Raw genomic sequence first — 27,021 nt, 5'->3', positions numbered from 1 at the left:
TGTATAGAAATCTATGAGAAAATTAGCCTTCTTCTCACTTGATTTATTTTCTCATTAAATATTCTTATAATGAGTTTATAGTCTTAATCATCAGTTTCAGGTCTTTTTCAATGAAACTTGATTTTAATTTTGTCAATGATGGTTCTATTTTGATGAAATTATAAAGTAGATGATGCATTCGGGTGCTGCTGGCTATCAGTTAAGATAGAGTTTTAGCATGCATATGCATGGCACTGTGTGCATTAAATGTGTTGTGCAAGTTCACACTTCACAAGAGCTAGCTCAAAGTTCAGTTCACAGAAATTAAAATGAGCTAGTTCAGATTCATTTCTTCCTTTTTATTCTTTTTTTGTTTTAATGAGCTCCTCCGAGCTACGATGCTTCAACTCAATGCCAACTCAGACTCGTTGCTGATGAGACAGACTTTCGGACTTGTTTTTTCAGACCCGGTAGGGGACAATTTGCATGTAAATGTGCATTTTTTTCAAGTGAAACCTGTCCTGATTTTTTCATAAAACTCTTTCAAATATTCACATGAACGGGCTTCAACAGTACCAGTAGATGCACTATTAGTTAATTGCATGGTTTGTGATGGAAGACCAACTCTGATCTCCGGCATGAAAGTCCATCCGCTGCACATTAATACATATAGATAGATGTAGGCACAGCATCATCCCTTAGACCATTTTGAGTTGCGACCCCCAATTTAACAGGCATGTTGTCTCACTGAACAGAATCTCACAGTTCAGATCATACAAACTCAGTTGATACGACGAATTTTGGACAAATAATGAAGCAGACAACAACTAAAACATCTCTCTGTCTGTGCATTTATATATTTTGTATATTTTATTGCTACTTTTAATCTAAGTCCTTTGCTATAAGTTTAAAGGTCCATTCTGACCTCCTGAGTGTGTAACAGTCAGCTTCAAGCCAGAGACTCCTTGGAAAGTAAGAACTTGATACTTTGGGATTTGTCAGAAGAGACACAAAATTACCCAAAAAAAGAATCAAATTGACCACAAAATGACAACAAATGGCAAAAATGATCAAAAAAAGACACAAAATGATCAGAAAAGACACAAATTACCAAAAAAAAAAAAAAAAAAAGACACTAAATAATGTAATTTCCTTGCACTCTAATTTCCCAGCTTGGGATAAATAAAGATCTAAAAAGACCAACAAACACACAAAATGACAAAAAAACACACCCACAAAATGACCAAAAAAAGAAGACATTAAATGACCAAAAAGACTAAAACACATTAACACATGAACACTTTAATACAGTGGAGACAGGGCTGACTTACAAAATTATTTGGTGACCCCCAGAAATCATCTCACGACCCCAATTGGGGTCGGGACCCCAAGGTTGAGAATAGCTGCCTTAGACAATATGCATGTGTGATGAGGAGGGCTCTCCCCTTCCTCTTGCCAGTGCAGCCACACCCCTTAATCAGCCTGACTGATAGCAGGTGAGTGCTAATCACCTCACAGTCCCTTTAAATGTAGCTGCAAGCAGCCCGCAGCAGGCTAGCCTTGCTCTCTCTACCCGACCGTCCTGGTGGAGCAATATTTGTCCCGGTAAGGTGCGCACTGTCATGGGTATGAAGAAGTATGTTTTTAGCAAAGACTTAAGTATTTTTTTTATTCATGTAGATTGTTGCAGGAAGGATTAGAGCTATATGTGGACGCAGTGGCTGCTCTCCTCCCCTCCTTGCGCTGTGTAGCACGTAGTGCATTTGTATTCCAGATCACATGCAGACAGTAACCCGTAACTCTCAGGTAAATTGGTCATTTGTTATATTTTTTTAACCAGGTTTTGTTTCAGATACTCCCCCTTTTAACAAATGTTACCTTTTACATTCACATTTGAGTTGTGTGCCATCATGTTTAACATGTTTAACTACTTACCTTTCGCGGCAGGAATGAGATGATGATGATGGTGATTGCTGCATGACCTAATTGCTGTAAGACAATTGCCAAGGTAATGCAATACCTTCAGTAGCAATTTTGTGGCATATTTATTTATTTTGTTAATATGGTTTATTTTTGCCCTATTCGGAGGAGCTCTGACCTACTGCTGTTTTTGTCCCTACTTAATTTACTTTGGACATTAATTTGGGTTATTTTGCTTAATTATACTACCTGTGAGTGATTTTTATATAGTTGTTGTTTGGTGCCGCAACACCTGTGTACTTCCACTGTCTTTGTCCCAGGTTGCAACTCCAGAATCGCTCTGCTCCAGTTCTCCGAAAAAAGGGTTGAGATGGCTAACCAGCTCCTGGAGGTTTTTGACCCGCAGCGGGCTCCACTGTCCTGTCTGTGGTTTGGACCTGTTTACTTTGGGACATCACGTATGAAGGAAGTGGTTCTGAGAAACAATGCACCCCAGGCATGTAACTGGGTCTGCCTGCTCCAAGACACTGCTGCTGGGACTGAGGTGGGAACAGACGCCGCCCTGATGAGGATGGAAAGGTGCTGCCAGACCACCCAAGACGTCTCTCAGGTGTTGGTCTGTGTTCCCAATCAAGGTCTACTGAAAGCACATGAAGAAACCATTGTGGCAGTGTGCTTCAGCCCCATCCGCAAGAGTTCATGCGAAGAGAAGAAGAAGAGTGATCCCTCAGCCAGCCGACAGGACTTTTGTGTTCCCCTTCTGTTTGACTCAGTGGAAAGCAGACATGGCCTCATCCACCACAATGGTAACAGCAGTGTGGAGCTGGCAGTGACAGGCTATGGACTGCCTGTGTCTCTGGTACCTAGTCCCTCTCAAAGATTTGTTTTCCCTAACTGTGTGAGAGGTCAACGTGTTGACCTGCCGTGTGTGCTACAGAACCTCTGCCCCCAACTTCCTGTCAGCTACCGCTTCCACAAGTTGGCACATTTTACCACCAAGCCCTCCACTGGCACAATTGCCCCAGGGCAATGCCAAGATGTAGTTTTGGTTTTTACTGCACGGCAGCTAGGGAGCTTCCAGGTGTGTCTGAAGCTGGATGTCTTAGATCATGCTGTCCGGAGGTTACTGCTGTTACTGGACTCCAGCCTTGCAGCATCCACACCGTCCCTCTGTACCTGTCTGCTGTGTGTGAGACCACACACCCCAAGCCTAAACTAAATCCTGGCATCCTTCCAGCGGTTACCAATCCAACCGGCTCACCGTCTGTCCTCAGCGCCGACAAAACACGACTTCACAAACATCGCAAGGGGAGGAGTCAGGACACAGAGGGGGAGGAGTCCCTGGCTTTCCCTCATGACAGAGCCCCAAGCATCAGGCCTGCACACAGACAGCGCAGACAGCCGGAAAAAGTGGAGGATGACGTGGATATTGGGATTGTTCCTTCTCAAGGGCTTGTTCCACCTTCACTCAGTGTCCTGGAGAGCAGTAAGATCTCAGAGACCAAGTCAAACTGCAGCTCTGCTTCCCCAGCAGGCAAATGTAGCTGCCCCCAACACATGACATCTACCACCCGGCAGGTTAACAGTCAGGTAATGAGTGCAATTCCCTCGACCAGCCAGATGGTGGCAGACTGCAACAGGACTCTGACAGCTCACGAGCTCTTCCAAGTTGTCATAGGTCCATTGTTGGTGGACTTTGGAGAGGTGTGTGTGCAGTCAGTGTGTGTTCAGAAGCTGAAGCTGACCAATCACCTGCCAGTGTTCGTGTGGCTGCAGTTTGAGGTGGACTGCCCTGAGCTGCAGGGTTCCTCCCCACTCTCCCACGTCCTGCCACCCCACTCCCTCAACACCCTACCACTCACCTTTCAAAGCAATAAGCTGGGTCGCTTCGACAGACCTGTATCCTACTCCGTGAACCAGCGACACCGTGGTCGGATACTGGTCCAAGCCCAGGTCATCCCTGTGGCTCTGGAGCTGTCCACCACCGTGTTGGTGCTCCACCCCAACCACACTATGCTCGCCCAGTCGGGATACAGGAGCTCGGTAACCCTGAAAAACCGGCGTAACCTGGCGACAGAGTTCAAATGGAGACCAGTCGACACAGGGAATGGCATCATGTTCTCCATTCTACCAGCTACAGGTGCAGTGGAGCCTTTCAGCGAGTTGGACTGTGAGGTGGTGTGGTATCCCTCCTTCTCCTCCTCTCCTGTCACAACTGAACGTGGACCCGAACCCAAATGCACGACTCAGACAAGGTTTACAAATAAACTATCCTTTATTTAGGAAAAAGTAACAAAGAAAAATCGCTCTTGCTGAGGAAAATCAAAAAACTACACGAGAAAACAAAGATCACTCACTGAGAGGAACAACAACAAAAAATCACTCAAGAGAGGAAAAACATGAAGGCTACAAAGTATCAAAATAACATGAAGCAAAGTGTCAAAAATACAAAACCTGACGTGGACAAGATACAAGGAAATGGCTGGCGTGGGTCTTACTGTTTCACGAGACAAGACGAACTGGCACAGGACAAGGGGAAACACAGGCTATATATACACACACAAGGTAATGGGGAACAGGTGGGAACAATCAGGGCAGGGCAGACAATCAGACTGGTGACACACGAGGAAGGGCAAGTGACCTGAAACGAGAGGAGAGTTAATTTCCAAAATAAAACAGGAAGCCACGAGACAACATGGACACAGGACAAAACATATAACTTAACACAATTTCTTGGACATGACATCTCCAGAAGGAGACTTTGACCTCTGTGTCCGGGAGGGAAATACACTTCGCCTGCATTGTGTTGCTAAGTTTGCACCAGCCAGTGTCCGGCTGGCAGAGGAACAGGTCAGATTTGGATCAGTGCCTCTCAACATGCCCTCTATCAGAACTGCAGTCTTGCACAACACTAGAAAACACCATGCCTTCTTCCAGGTGCAAGATGTGTGTCCTCTGCCAGGCATGGTGGTGAGTCCAGTTGAGGGCGTGGTGCCAAATGGGGGACAGACTACGCTCAGGATCCACTTCAACCCTGACTCTGTCATCAGGTTTTCCATCAGATTAAAGATTGCTCTAAAGAACAAGAAGTACATTGAACTCAGAGTGGACGGGTCAGTGGAGCCTTCAGATGTCCACATCAGTGTGTCCCAATTCCAATTTTACGAGGTCTATGCTGGTTCTCGGCGAGCGATCCCATTCACTCTGACGAACCACTCCTCGGCCCCAGCCAGTGTTACATTTGACCTGACAGAACATACAGACTTCTCTGTGCACCTCTCTCAGCCCTCAAAGAAGAAGCCAGGTGTAAATGCTGTGGAAGTCCAGAGCAACCAGACAGTGGACTGTTCCATTGTCTTCTCTCCCACCCACGTTGACTGGTATGACTTTGAGCTGCCAATGATTGTCAACGGAGTGAGATGGTCCGACAAATCTTCTCTACAGTCTGTCACCGTTGCAATGCAACAGTCACATCGCGTAAAGGCCATAGTGCTGGGTGCCCCAGTGGAAATGTCCCCTTCTAACCTAGAGTTCCATGTCGAGCCCCTGGCCCTGCAGTCAGATGCTTACACTAAGACAGTGGAGCTGAAATCAGTGTGTAAAGGCAGTTTTTTTTGGCAATCAAGTGTGAGCAAACAAGTGAAATGGTGGCTTGACTGCAGAGAAATTGCGGTAGAAACAGAAAACGGAACAGAAGGGGAGCTATGTATGGTGTCTCCATCATCAGGCAGCCTGGGTCCTAGCCAGTCCATCTGCTTAATGGTCAGCATCAACCCTGAGGTTATCACAACAGGGTTTGGCAGAGTCACCAAACTGTCGCTCCCTCTTTACCTGGAAGACGGGAAGGGAGGAGAGAAGGAACATCAACCTTACAGAGAGCTGTCCATCACTATTGCCCTACTTCACTTCATCACCATCCACCCCCCTCAAATCTTCCTCACACCAACACCCCTGGGAAGCGAGGCAACTGCCACAGTGACCCTGCTGGCCTCGGGATATCCAAGTGGAACGACCGTATCTGCTGAAGTGGATGAGGTGGAACTGGTGGATGGGACAAAGATCCAGCCCGTTTCCATCATCTTCCCAGAGGGCAACAGCATCACTGCCCAAAACCAGGATCAGAGTCCTCCAGTCGACATTCAGAACCAGGAGTGATTTTTAGATAGTTGTTGTTTGGTGCCAGTACAGGTGGGCTGCCATATTTCTGTAGGCGGTGGGTCACATGATGGAGGTCTTTCTTTTTGTTTGCTTCTCCCCTGCCTGTGTTTTGCATGTATAATTTACAGCATTTTGCATGATTATTTTGATTTTGTGTGAAAAACTTATTGCGTGTCTCTTGTGTTGCAGTGCGTTTGACTTCCCTTTATCCCGGCCTGGTGGTGGTGGTCCCCCTTTCCCCTCACTCACTCCCTCCTGCAGACTTCCCTTACACCCCCTCCCTTGTACTGGTAACCATTTTAGCCTGTCACTGTTGCGCATTTTAAGTATTGTGTACATTATTTTATATTTAAATAAAATCTCATATTTGTCTATACCTGGAAACGCACGTCTCTGCTCCTCCCTTTTTTATTAAGAACCTAGATAGTAAGTGTGTATTTCCCTGGGTGAAACTCCCAGGGTGGCGTTGTCACATTCAGTGTCAGGGGCTTATAGTTGCCCCGGTCACACATGCAGAAGCCAAGCAGCTCCTTGGAGTGGTTGATTGGTGTATTGGCTGCTTTAGTTTGTCTGCTAGTTCATTCCAGAAAGTTCAATGGATATATCTTCTGGCTATAAAGAAGTGTATTTGCCCCACTTCTGTCACACCGTGGTGAGGTGGTGTTTTATTTTGTGTTCTGGTCTTGTTATTTCCTGTTTTATTTTGGAATAGTTACTCTCCTCTCGTTTCAGGTCACTTGCACTTCCCCATGTGTAATCTGTCTGATTGTCTCCCTTAATTACTGATTGTGTTCACCTGGTGCTCCCTTCCCTCCATGTGTTCCAATAGTCTGTATTCACCTGGTGCTCCCTTCCCTCTATGTGTTCCAATAGTCTGGTTTTCCCTTGTCTTGGTCCAGTGTGTTAAACCCCGTCACCATACCAGCCGGTTATCTCCTTCTTGCCACAGCTTGTCTTGTTTTTCGCCCTTTTGGATTCCTCGCAAGAGTGATTTTTATTTATAACTTACTAGTTAAGCGCAGTTCTTAGTTTCATAGCTTTTTGAGTCACCCGTTTTGTTTTTCCTCCTTTTGGAGTGATTTTGTGTTCTTTATTATTTTTCCCCCTTTAGTCCTGATTCAGTTTCTCATAGTGTTTTAGTAGAATCTTTTATTTTTCCTACCAGGTTTTGTTCCTCCCTTTTGTTGTTATTATTTAATATTTTTCCCTTCTTATCTTAGATTAGGACTTTTATATTTAGTTATTAGTGTAGATAGATTCAGTGTTTTTCCTCCTTTGGAGCGATTTTTCTTTGTTTAGTTTTTGAGTCAGGTGTTTCATAGCCCTTTTTTCTTTCACTCTGTGAGGACTTAGGCCCCATTTACACGAAGGGAAAACCATAGACTGTATAAAATATGGACGTAGTCTCCGTGACGTCACCCATAGGGTTCTGAAGAGCTGAAATGAAGCTTTGTGGGCGTTCCCACAGTCGCCATTTTGGCAAAGCTGACTCCGCCCAACTCCCCCGGATAATCCAAAAATGGGCAGAGAGCTGCAGTTGAGGCGGCCGAAACACGCCCACTTGGCTTGAAGCTACCAAGCTAGCGGAGGCTGTCGGAGCTAACGAGCTAGGCTACATGCTACAACGGGACGGACAGCAGCCGGCCGGCTCGCTGACGAACACTGTCGTGATGTTCCTGTCTGTTGGTGTCCCATCTTACACTGCTTAACTCACGGTAAGTTACTCTAAAACTTTACCTCAGCAGCTTCAACTTGTTTTAGATATATAATTAGGGTCATTTGAAATACCGGTTTTGTTGAGACTTGCGGTAATGTCGCCAGTGTTAACTTGAATAAACATAACGTTTACGGATATTTACATGAGGCAAACATGTTAACCTGAATTTTAATTTCATTTTACTTTAGCTAGAAGTTGTTTATTTTGGATGACCCTTGATTAAACTTTATTATGAGCTGAGTTATATGTAATTAGGTTAGTATTATTACCGTAGATGTTGGATTCATACTGGCACATAATTATATATTTTTTGCTTATTAATAACTTCTACTCAGGTATGATTAAAACAAACGTATTACATTAGAAAATCTGCGGGTTGTTTCTCAGTGCAGATGTGTCAGGGCTTATCGGTTAACGTGTAAAATGATAATCCCCCACAGTGCTATTAAACAGTATGCATTTACCTTTATGATGTGACACTGACAGACTTTCTGGGATTATTATGAGGTACAGCTCACCACACAGCAGGTGGTGTCCGATGTTTGCCTGTTATACTCTCCGACAGCCGACAGGGAAAGTTTCCAGTGAATTAGCCACGGCGCTAATAGCTACAGACAGCTAGCGGCTAGTGCCGTCAGCTACGTCACCTGTCACTCTGAGCAGGGACCGCTTCATTATGCAGAATTTTCGAAACTTAAACTAGTGAGATATAAAATAATTCACCCCCCTCAGAGTTGACATGGAAGCGGAAATCAGCTTTTGAGAGTAGAGGTATCATTTGAACCAGGCTGTTATTTCTACTGTGAAATCGGACATTTTAACTTGAGAGTCAATCTAACTTGCTCCCTTCTGCAGCCTGCCTCAAGCGGCGAGTCGAAGAATTGCAGTTTTTGGTACTTCCGCATAGGCTTCACAGCTCCAGACCGGAGCTTGCCGCTTGGGGAAAACGCAGATATTTCCATGCGGTTTGGCCTCTCATTTACACGAAAACCCCGTTTTTATCACAGAAAACGATTATTTCCAAAAACTCTGGGCAAAGAGGAGAATTTGGAAAACTCCGGTTATGTGTTGTCGTGTCAACTGGGAGAAACGGGGTTTTAGGTTCTCACGCTCATTCTATCTAGGTGTTTTGAAAGGAACAGGAAGTCGCTCGTGTTATTCGTTGTTGTTGATTCTGAGGATTCTGATTAGCTTGCATGGCTTTATCCTTCTCCCTACACTGCCGCCCATGCTGGTTGATGTAAATGACAACTTTTTTGAAAACGGGGGGGGGGGGGGGGGGTATTCTTTTCTCTAAATACCCTGCTATGTATAAACGTGGCCTTACCCTGCTGCATTCTTTGATTAAAGAAACTTTTAAGTTCACCTGCTCTGCATCTGAGTCCTGGCTTGAGCCCGGCCTGACAGCCGATTAATTATTATAAATATACACAAAAAAGTTTTACAGTGTATCTTTTGATGGAGGATTTGAACACACTCAATGTATCTTTTTTTTCCCCACACAGGAGAGGTTCACCTCTAGTGACTCTTAAAGCAACCTGGGTTTTAAAGTTTCCACCTGTGCATGTTCCTGCAAGCAGCTGAGGAAAAGTGAGACATTTTATGGTCTTTAGTTTGGATTTGTGGCTATTTTCTGTGTCTGTTTCAGCTGTGGCTGAGTCGAGGATGTTCAGCAGTGCTCTCCTCAGAGACTGATTGTATTCTGGATGAATCAGCTTCAGGGTGAACTTCACAGAGAACAGCTCTGTTCTCTGTATTAGGGACATTGTGCTGATATTGAGCAGCAGACTTTTTTGGACAATCCACCTCCCGGCTGTAGCCAAGCTTCTCTTATTTGCATCCCCTCGTTGTTGTTATAGATTTGAAAAGACCTTTTGACAATAAGGATTTTATCTGCTGTGTCCTATAGAACATGTCCTTATAAACTGTACATTCAGTCTTCATTGAGTATAAAAGAAACTATTGTCAGTGCTGCTCTTCCAGTTTGTTCCTAACAAAAGTGTTTAGCTAAGCAGTTTGGGGTCAAATTGTTTCCTTGAGAGCAGAAAAACTCTTTCAGACTATGACTGTGAGTTACCAATACAGGACTGCAAACTTCAGAATTAATTGGATGCATTCACTGTTCAAGACTGAAGCAACATTTTGCTCCCAGATTATAAAAACATGCATAAAAGATAACGTCTGATTAAACAATTATTTCTACAATGGTGCAGAACTCATCCTGAATGATGTGTGGGTGTCATTATGTGTTACTGCTGTCTTTCACCATGTCAGCTTTATATTCAGCAAAGAGAAAGGTAGAATTGTTTTTCACTAAATGAAATGCCTTGGATGCATGCATCATAGAATGCTTATAAATGAATACTGGAATATTATTTATCATCAGTTGTTACCCATATGATATGATTTGGTTTTTAGGAGAGTGCTGCTATTAACATCAAATTGTCTTAAAGAAGATTTTTTACTAACGATTGAGACCATAGTGTTGTCCTAAAAAATATTCTGAGGTAATAAATCAAGTGAGAAGTTTTCTCATTTTGCACTGAAATGAATGGACATAAATGCTTTTGCAGCCAAACTTAGCACCCCCTGCTGGAATTTTCGTAGAATGCAGCTAAAGACACTTCCTGGTTTGCCTCCCTGCTCAGACCCGGAGGTTGCCGCCTGGTCGCAAGGGTCTTATTTAACTGAACAATATTAAACTGTATTGATGTATGTTTCCACTAAATTAAATGCCTTGGATGAATCCACACATTGGGCAGCACTATGCTGTTTTCTATCCAAGGCACTGATGACATCATTTCAATCAGGAGAGGCAAGAGAGTGAAGTAAATATGAAAGTTTATTATGAAATATTATATGATTTATTTGTGGATTTCATCGTAGAAAGATTATAAATGAATACTGGAATATTATTTATCATCAGATTGTTACAAATAATATGTGATACTTTTACCATATGATATGATTTGGTTTTTAGGAGACTGCTGCTATTAAAATCAAATTGTCTTGAAGATTTTTTACTAGCTATTGAGACCATAGTGTTGGCCTAAAAAAAATTTTGAGGTAATAAATCAAGAGAGAAGTTTTCTCATTTTGAATTGAAATTAATGGACAGAAATGTTTTTGCAGCCAAACTTAGCGTCCCCTGCTAGAATTTTCGGTAGAATGCAGCTTAAGGCACTTCATGGTTTGCCTCCCTGCTCAGACCCAGAGGTTGCCGCCTGCATTTAACACACTGAGCAAGAGCAAGAGAAGCTATCGCTAGCCGCTAAGCTAAAGTAGCTAACAGAACTGGATAACGTACAAACAGATGAGATTAGCAATAAAGTCACTACAAGAAAGAGAGAGATCATTAGCGAAAATTGCCAAAAAGTGAAGAAAGGCTACTGTTGTAGCCCTCTAACAGCATCCGGCGTTCTTGTCTGCCCCTCAAAATCACCATCCATCTTGTTGTTCGAAAATGCCTGCTTCCCGCCTTCCCCTACGAGTTTATTAACCTGTGCATGTAAACGCACTGACTTACTCACTCAGATACAGACCCATATGTAGGGCTAACTCCTCTGGCGGTCAGCCAAAAATATGAATGTATACAAGGTGTTTCATGACCACTTCTAAATTCAGGCCCCGTTCACACGAGGATGCTCGCGGGTAAAAACGACAAAATATTTTATCGGAAGTGCCTTTCGTTTAGACGGTGACGGCGTTTTGGGGGCTTAAAGACGCAAAAATCTGAAACCACCCTCCAAAGTGGAAAAGTTAAATACGCTCCGCCGTATCGTGTCCGTCTACACTGACAAGACACAAAACTCTGCTCAGATCTGCTCACGTCACGCATGTGTTTACGTCACATACATGCTCCAGTAAAAGAAAATAAACAAACGTGGGATTATTTCCATGCGTCGGACCTTCAAGCTGCTCTGGCAGCTCTAATAAACTTACAGGAGTCTTTCCACCAAATGTACAGGATCTGTACAGATAGTATTAGTGAACAGAGAAGGATCTGGAATTACCTCCATCACATTTTGGATGCAGCAATTCGTCGGAGGCGAGCCAGACGGCTGTAAACGAGACCTGGGAGATCTAGTGATGGTGGATAACTTTGTGGAAGGAGAAGCTGATGAAAGTGTGTGGCGTGAAAACTTCTGCATGCCCAAAGATGCTCTTATGGCTTTAAGTGATGCCGCCTGGCTGCATACAATCGAATTTCACACACTTTTGCGTCACCGTATGCAGCAGATTTCCTCCCGAAAATGCTCGTCTAAACGAGGAATAAAAAGTGAAGACGTGACGCCACTTTTGCGTCTTCTGTTGAGACCGTCCTCGTGTGAATGGGGCCCCAGAGTAAAATGTATGCTAATATTTCTTAATTAGCAGTAAAACCAAGTACACTGAAGATGATGACATTGTTAGTATTCAGTCACAAACCAAATTGTTACATGACTTAAAATTATGACCTTTGACTGCAGACGATTACCAGAATTTGTAGGATCTGTCCACTCCATAAAAGCACAATATATCAAGGCAGTCCTGCCAATAGTTGCAGAGACATTTCCGCCTGGATTTGAGTGTTATTATCATTATGTTAAAACAAATTTACTTCTGGAACCAATTTAGAAACGGAGTGATTTCTCCTTCCAAGAGCCAGAGAAAGTAATCATTTCCCTCCGTTAGATTACATCTCTTATTTCTCTCCTGCTTGTAAAAAGGGGAAAGTGTTAGAGAGATGTTGTTTTTCGGGCAAATTGAGGCAGATGGATAATGAGAGTTGCTGGCTGGCCTCAGGCTCTGTCAGTCTGGATCCCTCAGCTGTCAGGCCGCCTCTTTTTTCCACAGCCCTGACAACTCTGTCCTGCTGTGTTTGCTGGTGGAGATGAGAGCAAGAAAAGATCAAATCAGTTTGTTGAAGATCAAGCACAGTCTGTCCAATTCAAGTCAACTCAGGACACCAGTTAGTATTATGCCTGTGTACTTTGGACCGTGGTAGAAAAAAGTCTAAGTTATTAGTAATGCAGTCCTCACAAATCTACATTTTGTCGATGTAAATGAGGTTAATGGTGTGTATAAATTAGCACAGAGCAGTTGGCCACCCACACACAGGAGCAGCAAGGTGTTCATAAAAGCATTCTGATATTTTTCCTCTTACAGTAACGGACTGTGGGACAGGTGCATTCACAGTGAATGGCAGTGGACAGCTGCCAAAGCTCCATCCTTTAACACTGCAGCCAGGCCTCGTTTTATCACAGGCTAAAGTCAACATCTGGATCTGGTGCAAACATAAAGTCCATCCCGGCTTAATTAACCTCACTGACAGACCTTCAGAGTCTGTGTGAATGTTTGCCTTCCTGCTTTACCTCCATGTTAAGCGATTACTGTGGCTGGGTTTTTTTCACTGTACTGACAGCTGAATGGAAGCTTTTTTATTCTACATTTGAAGCTGAAAGTATTTTAAAGTGACAGAATCTGTGGAGCTAATTGAATGTTTCAAGAATGTCTAATGGCCATTTAACACTGCAGGAGCATTATGAAACATAACACTTATTTTTTTACACTGATTACACTGTAAAATGTATCAGTCTAAATTTACAGTAATCAACTAAGTACTGTTTTTACAGTTTCTTACTGTATTTTAATACTAGAAATACATTTACAGAATTACTGTAATCTTGTACATTTACAACCAGCCTGAGGTCGCAAAATTACGTGAAGTTAGCATGTTTTTTAAACACCTAAATAAACAAGCCACAGTGTGAAAACAAAAGTAAATGACTTTTTTCGTAACTTACGTGGCTGGCGGTTTGTGAATCTCGGTTTTTTTTTAATGCAATTTACGTTGAACAACTACATTTGAAGCTGAAAACATTTTCAAGTGACAGAATCTTAAGTTAAGTTAATTAAATGTTTCAAGAATGTCTAATGGCCCTGCAGAGCATTATGAAACATAACTGATTACACTGTAAAATTTATCAAACAAAAAACAAAATAAAACAAAACAAAATTACTTTATTTATCCCTGAGGGGAAATTCAGTTAGTCTGGTAGATTCCTGTCCATTCCTGATACACGCCACAATAGCAGTGTGGTCCGAGTCCGCAGGACTCAGAGTTGTATTTGAAGTCCACTGTGTACAGTGTGAACAGGAATGGAGCCAGAACAGTGCCTTGTGGAGCCCCTGTACTGCTAATTAATGTCCCAGAAACGCTACTCACTATATAGACTGTGTATAAGCTTGAACGTTACCTTTTACGTTGATGTCCTAAGAGGGTCCGACAGGATTTGATGCGCCCGTTGATGACTCAAAACAAGTCGAAAATAACTTTGTGTGTTGTTGTGCTCATACAGTGCGAGTAGAAATTATTAGTGGCGCATTAATATTAATGATCATGTGAATGTAAGGGAAACACTGGTGTTCCCAGCACAAAAACGAATCCCATTGACTTTAAATTGGTATTGTTTATGTGCTGCTGCCACATGTTTTTTGCACATTACATGTGCAAAAACATCTTATCATCTTCATCTTTTCTAACAATTTTGTAAGATCAGGTTGTTTACAACACAAAACTGTTCACACTTTTTCTGGTGTTACTGGAGACTTTCGGAGACTTGTTCTTACTCCTCTTAACGAGCCGCGGGGCTGGCGGCTCGTTAAGAGGAGTAAGAACAAATCGAAGCGCCACAGTTCTCCTGCAGCAGTCTCTCCCAGCTGCAGAGAGCCGGAGGGGATGTTAACCCCTTAGCGTCCAGTCTGCAAAACTTGCATGCGCAAAGTCGCCTCTGGCTGGTTTACTGTCAGTGTCTCTTTTGGGTCACTTTAGCCAGTCCCAAGGCCAGATAAAGGAGGAGGGCTGGAATTGTGACAGAAGACAGTGCACTTGCAGTTCTAAACATATTTAGAGTGTTTTTACTCACTTTTTCAACTGTTCACAGTTTTGTCAGTAAAATACTGAATATTAACAGTACACTTTAAAAGTGTAAATTTACAGTAATACCATTACCAATTACAGCCAAACAAACCCTGTCTCATGTGGCTCTAAGAAGCTTAGTTGTGTGTATGTGCGTGTTTTGGCATCCATTTATAACAGGGGTCATCAACTTCCTTTCGTCCAAGGGCCAGACTTTTTCTAAGACGATTCTGTGATGCTTTCTTTCAAATAAAGAAAAATATAATGTACTTACAGTAAGCCAATCATTGTTTGATGTTATCACTTTCTTACTAAATTCATGCTGTTTTTATTGCCTATATTAGTGTCGACAGACTCCTAAAAAACAAGGAAAATCCAGAATGATAACTAGAAAATGCTCTCAGACTGAAGAGCGATAGTTAAAAATTGTGAAACGTCATTTTAAATATGCTTATCCTCACATTTTCTGAATTTATTAGGCTATTATTCAGCAGTTGATGATCGCTTTGTTATAATATTGTTACATGGCCCATCAGTAATGAGTTCATCAGTAAATACATGACTCTAATCAAACCACATGACTTCTTAATGGTGTAAAATAAAGCAGCATCATCCAAACCGTTAACTTCCATCTAAAGTACTGACTTGAAACTCCATGCCAGTTTATGTTTGATGATGATTGGCCAAGTAAAACAGAAATAATGTCAAATATATTTAGTATAAATATATAGAATAAGATGTTATCCTCATTTTACCTCTTATATGTTAGATTTGCAACCTGTGTTCACATTTGTAACATTTGAAATTCTTCATTGAGCTTATTTTGAATATTACAACGGACAAACGAACATTGAACAAAACAGACAGAATTGAGGTCATAAAAAATAAATAAAAGTAAATAAATTAAATTAAATAAGAAATAGAATAAATAAATAAACTAAAATAAAAAATATATTAAATTATTAAAAATAAATTAACTAAAAATAAGACAGGCAGGTGAGTAGGCAAGGCAGGCAAATTAACACATCTGTCTACCAAAACTATCCCATTTTTCTTTTATCATATCATTTTCACAATCTAATCTCCCCAACATCATCTCGCACCAAGGTTACAATAGTTTTGGATTTTTCATTAGTTTTAGTTTTAATTTCGTTGTCAATTTCTGTTTTCAAATTCAGTTAGTTTTAACGAGTTTTTAGAGTGAGTTTGCCAGTTTTTATTTTTTGGAAAATGCTTAGTTTTAGTTTAGTTTTAATCAGTTTTTATTTTTTGGAAAATGCTTCGTTTTAGTTTATTTTTTATTAGTTTAAGTTATAGTTTAATTTTTTTTTGTAATGGGGTATTTGTTGGTGCCAGACTCAATAAGGTCACAATAAATGTTTCCTTTATTTCCTTTGTCTGATCCATCTCAGCCCCAATAAGTTTATTAAATAAGTCATAAAACCAGATAGATGAAATAGATTTCATATCAACCAAAAAAGGTTTACGTATGAAAAAAGTTGACAAATGCAAAAACGAATATAATTATATATTATATATAACTATAATTTTAGTTAGTTTTAGTTAGTTTTGTAACCACAAAATACAGTTTCAGTTAGTTAGTTACGTTTTTATTTTATTTTAGTTAACGAAAATGTTTATTCAATTCTAATTTCCGTTATTTTGTTAGTTTTCGTTAACTATAATAACCTTATCTCGCACGCCACAGTCCCCATCATCTGTGTTTTCCACAGACTCAGTGTGGGAGCTTGTGGTTCTTCGGAATAGTCCGTGCACATGTTATTAGGCCAGTTTATAATATTATAAAACTGTATTTATTCAACAGGGGTACCATAGTTCTGTCTCCAAGGACACATAGTCTTGGTGACCTGGGAAGTTCACAATTTAATGATTTGCTCATATAATCTATAACTTTTTCCCATAAGGGGAGGATCTTAGAACATTCCCATAATGCATCATGGATAAATGTGCCACTTTCTGCCCCACACTTCCAACATAGATCATTATTAATTAAACCCATTCTGTTAAGCCTTGATGGGGTAAAATAATATCTGTGAATTATTTTATACTGAATACATTTGCCGCTGGCTTCTCTTATGTATTTTTCAGTGTTGGAAAGAATCCCCTCCCATGTTTTTTTAATCCATTGTAGAAGATAAATCTTTCTCCCATATCATCTTGAGATTACTACAACCATTATTATTGTTCCAAGGACACGAGCTTGTGTTTTTTGTCAAAAACTCAAAAAGAAGGTCATATTAGGCGAGGTTGTGCTGGAAAAAATTAGGCATGGTAAATGTTTTTTAAGTGGTATATACAGGCAGAATGAAAAGTCACAATGAAAAGTCAAAAACAGCCAAAATAGGCCAAGACTCTAAAGCAGGGATGGGCAATTTTCGCAAGGGGCCACATGACCAATACCATGAAGGTTGCAGGGGCCGGACCAGGTTTTGAGCTGCTACTGAGAAGAACACATGTTATGATAAGACTGTTAATGTGGAGTAAATGAAATATAGCAGTAATAGTAGTAAATACTCCAATCACTATATCACTTTTCCATTTATTTTAAACACAACTGTAAATGACCTTTAGCAAGGTTCCTATTGGTGTTTTTGTATTATATAGCTTGTTTTTCATGTTCGTATATTTTCTAGGTGTTTAACAATGTTGTGATGCTTTAATTTTGAAAGGTAGTGACAGGAAATAACAGGTTTTTAAATGGAAAACGAACGTTAAATAATAACAAGTGCGTCGTAATTCATATAAAGTTGATATAAAGTATCTAAAAGGCTTCTATAGTGGCTAATCATATTAGTGGCTATATTTGTTGTCTTAACTAATAGTAAGAGTGCTTGTTTGCTCGAGTGCTAATGCTAATGTTTGTTGTTGTTTTCCCACCTCGTAGCTCTTACAGGTTAGGACGGCTGTGGCTCAGTAGGTAGAGCGGGTTGCCCATCGATCGGAGGGTTGGTGGTTCGATCCCTCACCATGGCAGCCTACATGTCGAAGTATCCTTGAGCAAGATACTGAACCCCAAATTGCTCCCGATGCTGCGTTCATCGGTGTGAGAATGAATTCCCAATGGTGGCAGGTGGCACTGTTTAGGGTAGCCTCTGCCACCAGTATGAATGTGTGTGTGAATGGGTGAATGAGCGCAGTCTGTAGTGTAAAGCGATTTGAGTGGTCGCAAATCGACTAGAAAAAGTGCTATAAAAGTGCAGGTCCATTTACCTTTTATGGCGGATTCATAAGGTGACCAAGGAATGTCTGATTTTTATTTTCTTATTTTCTTACGATTTTAGATAAATCTTGTAAACTATCAGTTAAAGAGTCGACCGTCATTCAGCCAGGAATGCTACTAAACATACATTCAAACCACAAAAACAATATAGAGCATGTTGCGCAGTAAACCAGAAAATGTATTAACCTTATGGAAAAAGGTACCTAACATCAGGCTTATATACGTAAACCTTCAAAATAAAAGCACTGCGGTTGTATTAATTTCTAATTTCTGGGTAACCTCACGCCTCACTCTGGTCTAAAGGGTTAAGGATAAATATACATGAACCCATGAATCGACTCAGACAATCCAGCTCCTTTGTTCATACTCACCTCAGACAGGAGGCAGTACAGTAAACAGCACAGCTTTGCTTATATCTCTGCTTGTGTTACACATCCTAATGTTATTCCGTCTTACATTCTGCATGAGTAGGCCTCAGTGAACAATAATTAAGCACTCCGCTACTCGATGCTGATTTCTAGTTCTGTGCCCCCTCTGAAAAGTCATGCAAGGATGTCAAATGAGTCAGTAATTATCTAATGAAAGCATACAAGTGAGCAAGCATTCAAAGACAGTAATTCACCATTAGTTTTTAATGATGATCCAAATGTACTTTTAATCTAATGGCACAGTAATTGCGAAAAGCAGTTATTAATCTAATTCATTTTAACCTCAGAGTTCAGATCACTGATGCTGTTCAAGTCACTGAACTGAAAACTAGCGTTTTATCAGGAAGCCACATATACTGCACTGTAAAGATACAGTGAAATCTGAATAGATTGAATTGAAACTGGGCTAAATGTGTTTCCTTCCTGATCACAAAGCCATTCTGTGTACAAGGGGAGTGATAACTGGAGGAGGTGGATCTGTCTGTTGTGACATTTGAATCTCGTGTGAGTCAGTGTTAATGGAAATGATGTCAGGCTCCCTACTTTGGGGAAATGTGTTATTGTTGGAGGTATATACCACCGGATCAACATTTATCAAATGTTCTTCTATCAAAAGAGGGTTTCATTTCTTATGTGATTTTAATATCAGTCAGTGCGTTAACATGCACAGTTTAATCGAGCTATGCTTAAAAATCGATTTTGGTGTCTAATAGGACTTCTGTCAAGTCAAAGCAACCAGCTACTGCTACCGGCTAATGTGACCGGCTAATGCAACCAGCTACTGCTACCGGCTAATGTGATCGGCTAATGCAACCAGCTACTGCTACCGGCTAATGTGACCGGCTAATGCAACCGGCTAATGTGACCGGCTAATGCAACCAGCTACTGCTACCGGCTAATGTGACCGGCTAATGCAACCGGTTAATGTGACCAACTAATGCAACCGGCTAATGCGACCCGCTACTGCTACCGGCTAATGCAAACAGCTACTGCTACCGGCAAATGCTAACAGCTACTGCTACCGGCTAATGTGACCACATGTCACAAGACATATTTACTGAACAAAACGTTCAAATAAACATTATGTCATTATGTGAAAATACAGTGAAAGGGTCAAAATTATGAGACCAAACCGGTTAAATGTCCTTTTTATATGTATATAACATTATATATAACTTGGCACGGTGCTATGGATACGCATTGTTCTGCTTCTCTCCTGATGATGGCTCACCTCTTGGTGACCTGTCAATCAAAGGTAGCCTCGCCCCAAATCATACGATTCTTTATCTTCTGTTTTCTTCTAAATGGGGCCATTTTTGGAACCATTAACATCAAATTGTCTTGAAGAAGATTTTTTTACTAGCAATCGAGACCATAGTGTTCATAGTGGCAATAAATCAAGTGAGAAGTTTTCTCATTTTGCATTGAAATGAATGGACAGAAATGTTTTTGCAGCTAAACTTAGCACCCCCTGCTGGAATTGTTGCTGGAATGCCGCTTAAGGTACTTCCTGGTTTGCCTCCCTGCTCAGACCCGGAGGTTGCCATCTGGTGTGTATCCTCCACTGATCTTGTGAACCCATAATGCTTTACCCATAATCTTAGTCTTGGTTGTCAAACAGCGTATAGGTGCATTACTGCCACCTACTGGACAGTGTGCAGCAATAGATTAGCCTTTGCGCACAATTGACTTTTAAAACACTTCCTGGTTTGCTTTACCTCTCAGATCCGGAGGTTGCCGCCTGACTAAAACTGATGATGTTTTTATAGGCGGTCATTTTTTAGGTGGCTAAAACAAACAACTTCCACAGCAGTACATATCATTATATCCTAGGTCCCTAGACTCCTTTGACAAAAACAGTATTTTTATTTCACAGTACACAGGAGTTTTTTGTCCACTGCTACCTCCATCTATTAGTTCGTTTCTATTATTGTGTGAGTCTGGGTCTCATATCCAGACTACCGCGACATCTGCAGCAGTGCTTTGCTTAGCTTTAGTGTTTGCTTCTCCAAAGAAGGAATGTATCGACCTATATCACTAATGGGTAATACACACTGGCTATGGATAGGAGAAAGAAACTTAGATACAGAAACTCCAGAAACTTACATCAGGTTAAAGAAAAGAGAGAGAAAAAAGTTTTCCGAAGGGCTTAGGAATGTAGCAATTTGACACAAAAACATGTTTGGATTTTAAAGAAACAGAAAATAATGGACCCGCCCTTTACAAAGAATTGTCGTAACACTGAATACATGATTGGAAACAGAGTCATGTCCATCATGTCAGAGTTAGACGGCGACTGTCTTCATATTAACAGCTTCATTTATGATTCTAACCCTAATCCCCATTGATATACCCTCACTCTATTTAAAGCTTAAAATATGCAAAGTAAAAATGTATTTAATGTCTGAGTCCCTCTTATATCTCCTTCCTGTCTTTGATTCCTCCTTGAATACAGGGACGGGTCATGTGAGGACAGGGACAAAAACCCGACAGGAAGTATTACCACTGGGCAGATTTGTAAGAAGGCAGACCATTATAATATCAAGCAGCTTAAGACCACATCCTCACCAACACTGTCTACACGTCTACTCCTCCTCCCTTCATCATCCTGATAACTGCTCAAACACCAGCCAGGAGGCAACATTAAGAGCAGGAGGAAAACTTGTGGAGAAGGAGGGTTAGACATGAAATGTGGTAGGGGAGTGTGTGTGTATGTGGGTCAGGAGGGGGGAACACATTACATAGTTGGATGACCATATTACAGTATGGCTGACTTCAGCAGATGGGAGAAGCATTTATGAGACAGATAATGGCAGTGGCAGCACACTAAAACACCCACAGAGAAGAGTCGCATTCATGCGTTACATGACTTATGTTCGAGGAATACTTTTTGGTCAAGAACACATTGGGACTTTAATGGCCACAGTGTTCACATTTAAATCTACTGTTGCTCATGCTTCAGGGATATCAGTGCACACAGTTTTGTCTGGGTATGCTTTATGATATTCATGATCGCCACAGGATGATTCTTGACCTTTTCCTTAGCCCCGCCCCCACCAAAGAGGAAAACAATCAGTCCCTTTCCACGAGTCGTGTTTCCGTCAATAAATTTCTATGCTTATTTTGAACATTCACATGAGAAAAGCGTGATGGTAACCAGGCGGCAACCTCCGGGTCTGAGCAGGGAGGCAAACCAGGAAGTGACTTAAGCTGCATTCTACTGAAAATTCCAGCAGGGGGTGCTAAGGGTGGCTGCAAAAGCATTTATGTCCATTCATTTCAATGCAAAATGAGAAAACTTGTCACTTGATATATTACCTCTGAATTTTTTTTAAGGACAACACTATGGTCTCAATCACTAGTAAAACATCTTCAAGATAATTTGATGTTAGTAGTTCAAATAATGGCCCCATTTAGAAGAAAATAGAAGATAAAGAATCATATGATTTGGGGCGTGGCTACCTTTGATTGACAGGTCACTAACAAGGCAAGCTGTCATCAGGAGAGAAGCAGAACAATGCGCATCCACAGCAACATGTTAATAAAGTTATATAAAACTTTATATATATATAAAAAGGACGTTGGAAACATCAAAATGGTCTTAAACTTTCGAAAAATGAGCATCAAAGTTTTTTGGCTCGCTTGAGGTGGTTTTTGTCTTTTTAGAAAAATAGTTAATGTGCTAAATGGGAGATGGAAACACTTTTTCCGAATAAGTTCTGACGTATCGTACATTTAACTTGCATGTTTGTTTAGCTGTTTCCTCTCTGCCGGAAACCCAAAAGAAGAAGAAGAAGCTGTTTCCACTGTACGTTTCTTCTCTCCATTTTATGTTGTGGGTCACCAAAGTTGTCTGGTAAGCAACGTCTCTTTTGTTGTTTTTTTAGTCAATCTCTACTTCTTCGACGGATTAGCCTACAGCAACATATTACACTGCCAAAAAGTGGCCAAAGTACATTTATGCATCTTTGTAAACACAGCTACTGTCACTGCTGATGCTTCTTGTCTGTACATGTCTGGATCCACTTTCGTCCTTTCTGGGTTTTTTGTCGGTTTGTCAGCTTATACAAACTTAGTTATGGATTATTTTTTTTATAGTGTTGGTAGTGCATTTCACCACACAGCAACTTTTAGACATTTTTCTGTTGTTTGCTAACAGAAGGAATTGACAGGACGGCACAGTTCTTCATTCAATACAAAGTCAACGGAGAAAGATGGGTTTTTTTGTTGGCAAAGGCCTTGTTCACACTGTCAGCACAAATCTATTTTTTGGCATATCAACATTGATACAGACAGGTTGTCTGGACCCACAGATCCGATCTGATCACTTGCAAATAACAGTGCAGACAGTCTTTCTTAAAGATCTGGCTTGGAAAACAAATCAGATTCCATGTTCCTACATAAAAGCGTATCGGCTGTTTTGGTCCCAATCAAACAGAACCAAGTCCCACTCATGGCAGCAGCAGCTCTACAGGTCTGAAGTCATGGGTTTGCAGTTTACACACCGGCACCACCAGGTTGCTTGGGCTCTTTCTTGGGCTTCATCTTGGGGTCAAGGTTCCACAAAAGTTCCCCTCTCTCTTTCAACCACGTTCAGTCTCCATCTTCTGTATGTTCCAGTTCATAAACATATCCTTTTGTCTCCATATTGAACTGAGCCATAATCACTCGTTTTTATTTTCTTGTACTTGTTATACAAGCCCCCGCGACCCGGCCCCGGATAAGCGGACGAGAATGGATGAATGGATGTTGTACAAGCCTTAGAGATAGGGTGTGGAGCTCAGACATCAGGAGGGAGCTTGGAGTAGAACTGCTGCTCCTTCGCGTCAAAGGAGCCAGTTGAGATTGGGCATCTGGTAAGGTTCCTCCCGGGCGCCTCCCGTTAGAAGAGTTCCGGGCACGTCCAACTGGTAAGAGGCCCCGGGGAAGACCCAGAACACGGTGGAGGGATTATATCTCTCACCTGGCCTGGGAACGCCTCGGGGTCCCCCAGGAAGAGAGGGACGTAGCGGCTGGGGAGAGGGACGCCTGGAATGCCCTGTTTAACCTGCCGCCCCCGCGACCCGGCCCCGGATAAGCGGACTAGAATGGATGGATGTACTTGTTGTCTCTTACGAAAACTCTTGACTGGATTCGGACAAAAACTGCTGATATGCGGTGATTATGCGCAGGAACCAAGGTTATTATAGTTAACGAAAACTAACGAAATAACGAAAACTAGAATTGAAAAAACATTTTCGTTTACTGAAATAAAAATAAAAACGAAAGTTTTTAAAAAAAACGATAACTGAAACTGTATTGTGTGGTTATAAAACTAAAACTAACTTAATGATAATAAAAATATCCTTTTTCATCTTTGTCAGCTTTTTTCATACGTAAACCTTTTTGGTTGATATGTAATCTATTTCATCTATCTGGTTTTATGACTTAATAAACTTATTGGAGCTGAGATGGATCAGACAAAGGAAATAACCCTTTACCGGGCAAAGAACTATATTTGGTAACTTCAGTGGATATCAAAATGGGGACCCCATGTCTCTCTGTGAGGTCGTAGAACCACATGGATTTGTAATATTAAGAGAAAAAAAGTTGCAAATTTTCAGGAAAAAAAGTCACAGATTTAAGAGATTTGAAGTAGCAAATCTGTGTGAAAAAGTCTTGAAAAGTGAAAAAAAAAACTTTTCTCGCAGATTCACCACTTTAAATCTCATAAATCTGCAAATTTTTTTCTCGTAGATTTCCCACTTTAATCTCGTAAACTTTTTTCCCCTGGGACCGTATGTTTTCTTACACATTCTGGCAGTATGTAATATCCTCCAATATTCTCTAGGGTTGAAATTTGGAATTAGCAAGTATTTCAATGATTGCCCTATTCAGGGATAAAGGCAACATTTATTGTGACCTTTTTGAATCTGGCACCCAACAAATACCCCATTACAAAAAAATATCACTAAAACTAATAAAAGCTAAACTAAAACTAATTATTATAATTTTTTATTTATTCTAATTACATTTTAGTAGTATTGCTTTCGCTGCCTAATAATGATACATAATATTTATTATCATATATTAATACTTAACTACTAGATCTATAACTGAAACACGCACGCGCGCACACACACACACACACACACACACACAGGGGTACCATTATTGTTGTTGTTTAATATTCACTCCTTGTCTGTCTATGTCACTGTATTGTATTATTGCACAATAAAAAAAATAAAAAAAGTAGTGCCAAATGAAACGTCTGGGACATGTCATTTATTTTCAGCTCTAGTATAAATCATCGTCATGTGGTTCATTTCATGTGTCTTTTACGTATTGCTGGCTGTATTAGACATGGCAGCTTGTTAGATGGTTAGTTTTGTTTGTCTTGTCGTAAGAGTGTTAAAATTCAGAAGAGGAAAAGGTCAGGAGGAAGTCTCACTAAGTAAAGAAAAAGGAATCCTAAAAGAAAAATACACAAAAACACACAAAATTACTAAAAAGACGCAAAATTACCAAAAAGACATAAAAAGATACAAAATTACTAAAAAGACACAAAATGACCAAAAAGACACAAAATTACTAAAAAGACACAAAATGACCAAAAAGACACACAAAATGACAAAAAAGACAAAAAATGACAAAAAAAAACGCAAAATGAGCAAAAAGACAAAAAAAGACACAAAATGACCAAAAAGACACAAAATTACTAAAAAAGACACAAAATTACTAAAAAGACACAAAATTACTAAAAAGACACAAAATGACCAAAAAGACACAAAATGACCAAAAAGACACAAAATTACTAAAAAGACACAAAATGACAAAAAAGACACAAAATGACCAAAAAGACACACAAAATGACAAAAAAGACACAAAATGACCAAAAAGACACAAAATTACTAAAAAGACACAAAAACACACAAAATGACAAAAAAGACACAAAACTACTAAAAAGACACAAAATGACCAAAAAGACACAAAATTACTACAAAGACACAAAATGACCAAAAAGACACAAATGACTAAAAAAGAAAAGTACATTTTACCAAGAAATAGATAATTGATATTCCAAAAAGTTTCAAATGTAAAAAGGTTTTCTCATAAAGAGGGTGTCGTAGGAATGAAGTGTTCTTTTCTCCTGATCAGTGATTTTAATAAACTTGGTCCACGATAGCAGATCATTAGCTGATATCACTGAACACATTCTTTGTTAACATAATTACTTAAAGTCTCACTCATCAAGATAACGCTTTCAATCACATCGGGGGAATCACAAGCACTCCACACAACCTTATCTTTGAGACTGAAATCCTATTTAAAGCCTGTGTGCTTTTCTCTGTGTTTGACAGACAGCTTCAGAGGAGCGCTGGTATCATAGTGGAGTGCCAAATAGTTTCACAGCTTGAGGACGCAAGTGCAAATGTTAGGCCACCTCTGTCTAAATCAAACGCATCTTTATTCCATCCATGCAGCAGACAGTCTGACAAAAAAAACCCAGAGCGCAGCATGAATACTAATCGCAGCCGCTCTGCTTTGCATTGCTAATGCGGTCCGAAAACTTTAAAACTATGAATCACTCGCTGAATGTGCAAATCAGGAAATCGGAATTATGTTTGATTAAAATTGATGTGCTTGTATTACACATCCTATGCCTTTTAAATAGCTCTGATATGCAGAATTGTGCTGATTTATTTAGTCCAGAGGAGGATAAATGCCATACTAAAGGAGAGTTATGTCCGTGTAAAATACAAATTTGTAGGACAGACAGGACTTCAAAGCAAGCAGAGCTGCGACACCTCAAGACATATTTAAATGAATAAACTAGGACTTCACTTCTCGTCTGCTTAGTCTGACTGTAAGAAGTGAAGTGAGGGCAGCTGACTCAGGATGGATTATTTTAAGTTTATGTTAGTGGGACAGTTGTAACCCCACCCGCTACCCCCTACACCTTCAACCCTCTATCCAAATATAGCCTACAGGCTATTTAAAGGACACACTTTACCCTCTGCAGTCTCCAAAAGTACCAAATCCAGACTTCTTCATCACATCCAGACTAGAAAACAAAGCAGCGTGGAGCCCTACTGTAAATTTACCTCTAAAGTTCTGGCTGTAAACTCCATGAGGCCAGTTTCAGTTTGATGATGATATACCAAGTAAAACTGGAGACAAGCTCAAATAGATTTAGGATAAAATGATAGAACTGGATGGAACCCTTTTATATGTTAGATTTGCAACCTTTGTTCACATTTGCAACATTTAAAATTCTTTATTGATTGATTGATATTTGAAATTAAAAAAAAGATTAAAAATCACATTTTATGTTGGACTAAATGACAAAAAAAGACACAAAATGACCAAAAAAATACACAAAATGACAAAAAAAGACACAGAAGACACAAAATGACCAAGAAAGGCACAAAATGACCAAAAAATACACAAAATGACAAAAAAAAAGACACGGAAGACACAAGATGACTAAAAAAAATACACAAAATGACCCAAAAAGACACAAAATGACCAAAAAAGACACAGAAGAGACAAAATGACTAAAAAAGACACAACTGAAAATTCCAGCAGAGGGCGCTAAGTGGCTGCATAAACATTTCTGTCCATTCATTTCAATGCAAAATGAGAAAACTTCTCACTTGATTGCCTACCTTTGATTGACAGGTCACTAACAAGGTGA

General features: G+C 40.4%; 1 pseudogene; it reads left to right on the top strand.

Annotated features, from left to right (window-relative positions):
- Positions 1-1,941: 1,941 nt before the first annotated feature.
- On the top strand, positions 1,942-6,254 carry LOC131962989 (cilia- and flagella-associated protein 47-like; annotated as a pseudogene).
- Positions 6,255-27,021: the final 20,767 nt, after the last annotated feature.

The sequence above is a fragment of the Centropristis striata genome, chromosome 24 (genome assembly GCF_030273125.1).
Source record: "Centropristis striata isolate RG_2023a ecotype Rhode Island chromosome 24, C.striata_1.0, whole genome shotgun sequence".
NCBI classification, from domain to species: domain Eukaryota; kingdom Metazoa; phylum Chordata; class Actinopteri; order Perciformes; family Serranidae; genus Centropristis; species Centropristis striata.
The sequence above is the reverse complement of the archived record's forward strand: the minus strand, read 5'-3'. Positions and strand labels throughout refer to the sequence as shown.